Here is a 2,835-nt window from a genome sequence, read left to right as displayed (position 1 = left end):
CTCATATGCGTTTGTTTCCATGATCCACGGGGTTTGTTGCATGTTTTCCCCCGCGATCTTGTCAGGGCCGATCATACAGCAAAGCTGTGTGTGTGCTGCTAGCATTTTTGTCAGGAGAGCAGCTCGAGAATTAGAGAATGGCGGACGCTGTCTTTTATCAGGAGTTCGTTCACATTCAGACACATCACTGTGCTGCTGTGTTTGCCTAAATCCTCCAGATTACCAGCAGGGTTAATGGTTAAAATAGACGGATCAGGAGACCTGCTGCACTGAGTCTGCTGGATACGGTGATTGAGGGAGAAGTCCTCATTTATAGTGTTTACATGAACACGATTATCTTTATAATGATATAAATTGGGGTTGTCTGTATATGAAATTAAGAATAACAAATGTAGCAGGGCATTAAATCACTGTTCATTTCTTTGCATTTTAACTTTGTAAACTATAAACTCATGCGTCTCCTCTTTGTATCTCATTTTGTGAGCTAACGGACAACAGCAGTTATTCGCTCCCCTTCTCCCCTGCTGGCCACGCCCACTCCTGCCCGATGCTCGCGGAGCTCCACGCCCATTAATCATGCATCTTTTGAAAAAATTCTGAAGTAGACTTTAACCGAAAGAGGGGGGTGTCATGGCCCTTTAATGGAACAGCGAGGAGTTGTAGTATAGCCTTGAAAAACCAATTATGTTTATATTTTATCCCACTAGTGTAGAAAAAAAATGTAAAGATGTCAAGTATTTTATGACATGCTGTTGAAGCTTGCTCTAAGCTTTTTGTTTTTACAAACCGAAGACAATACCATCAAACTTTTAACTAAGACGTAATCTTGTTGACCTCCCCTAATGATAAAAATGTTGTTAAACAAAGGAAAAAACAGCGCTTACATGAGATTGGACACATATTAAATGCTTTCAAATTTGAAAAAGCATGGGACAGTACTATGGTTTTAAGAAGAATTAAAGAAGGCTTCAAAGAGAAAGTGCCATTCGATGTAAGGTAAATGTTTTTCTTTTTCTTTAAGTTGTAAGTATTGTAATTGTATTACTGTGTATTCATGTTTTACTGAGTCATTATGTAATGATGCATTAATACCAATGACTTTCATTTTGTGTAGTTTGGAAATACTTATGGGATGTGGCAACAAGCTGATTAAACCACAGTTAACTGAAGGTCAAGAACTGGATGGCCGAATTATTTTAAAGGTCTTCAGGTTGAAGGCCTTGTATGTTAGACCCTCAAGACCACTACTCTTGGTAAGTCAGGTGTAATTGTTTAATTGAAATGAAACATATTTTTAGGATTATTTTTGGCATAATTGTTTCTAGACATGCCAATATTTAATAATTCAATATATTGTTATGATGAACATGTACAGTTTGGATATCATGGGTACTTTAATGTAGTATGGATTATTAACTTCTTAAACTTTTAAAAGTGTTTTCAAGAATATTCAGATTGCAGGGGCGTAGCAATCGGGGGGACGGGGGGATATGTCACCCTCACTTTTAGAGACAGACAATTCAGAAACAGGAGATCTTTTTTTCTCTCTCTCTTCTTGCTGTTAATTTAATGCAGTACCCAAACATGGCTAATGAGAACTTTTTTGAAATAGTGTTACCTATATTTTACTTTTATAATCCATTTGCAACTTAATTTGGTAGAAATATTTGTTTTCTCTGGACATGAATATAAGATAAAGCAATACATTATGTATTCGTTGTTTATTATACCTGTTAAACTAACCTTGGTTTTCTGTACTGTATTATTTTTGAAGACTGAAACAGACTGCTCTGATGACAGCTGCTTTGAGGTTGACAGTCCAGGTGAAAGTATCCACCAATTACCAGGAACTGCTTCTGATGAGAATATGAACACTGACTTCAATGACCAATCTTCCACACAAAACTCTGTGAGCCTATTTTGATTTGATGCTTTTTTTTTTTGTATACTTCAGCCTAGGGCTGCACGATTCTGGCTAAAATGTGAATCACGATTTTTTTTTTTTTTGCTTAAAATCAAGTTCACGATTCTTTAGATGTAAAATAAAGGTTAATATAAGTAGACTATTATTATTCTTTTTAATTCTCAAACATATCATCACCTTGGAATTATAAGGTTTTCTCTGCGTTCTGAATGATTTTGAGATAATGAGCTTCAAAGTTTTTGCAACCCATATAGTACAGTATGTGTGTAACTTTTGCTTTTTTTTAAGTCTTAATGTAAGCAACGATGTAAAACATCCCATATTGTAAATAAGTTTTCATTCAATAACTCAATTTTGACAAATGTCAGATAGAACCTTATTCTAAAGTGATGATATGGTAAAACAACAACACTTATAATATTAGGCTTATGTGTAGGTGAACTGTTGCTTAATGCTAAATTCATTCATTTTCTTTTCGGCTTAATCCCTTTATTAATCAGGGGTCGTCACAGCGGAATGAACCGCCAACTTATCCAGCACGTTTTACGCAGCGGATGCCCTTCCAGCCGCAACCCATCACTGGGAAACACGCACACACACCCTTTCACACTCATACACTATGGCCAATTTACTTGATCAATTCTCCTATAGCGCATGTGTTTGGACTGTGGGGGAAACCGGAGCACCTGGAGGAAACCCACGCAAACGCAGGGAGAACATGCAAACTCCACACAGAAACGCCAACTGACCCAGCCGAGGCTCAAACCAGCAACCTTCTTGCTGTGAGGCGACAGCACTACATACTTTGCCACTGTGTCGCCTAAATCAGGGTTCCCGCGGGTCTTTACTAAGTAACTTAAAATGTCTTAAATTAAAATCCGGGAAATTAAGGTCTTAAATTGTCTTAAATT

At 37.2% G+C, this 2,835-nt stretch overlaps 1 long non-coding RNA gene across 1 annotated transcript; it reads left to right on the top strand.

The window, feature by feature from the left end:
- Window positions 1-706: 706 nt before the first annotated feature.
- Window positions 707-1,909, top strand: LOC141376580 (uncharacterized). The gene is made up of 3 exons (XR_012387105.1): window positions 707-996; window positions 1,115-1,253; window positions 1,775-1,909. It is a non-coding gene; the product is annotated as an uncharacterized lncRNA (long non-coding RNA).
- Window positions 1,910-2,835: the final 926 nt, after the last annotated feature.

Source organism: Danio rerio, chromosome 11, assembly GCF_049306965.1.
Source record: "Danio rerio strain Tuebingen ecotype United States chromosome 11, GRCz12tu, whole genome shotgun sequence".
In the NCBI taxonomy this organism is placed as follows: Eukaryota; Metazoa; Chordata; class Actinopteri; order Cypriniformes; family Danionidae; genus Danio; species Danio rerio.
Note: the sequence above shows the minus strand (reverse complement) of the source record. Positions and strands in the feature narration are given on the sequence as shown.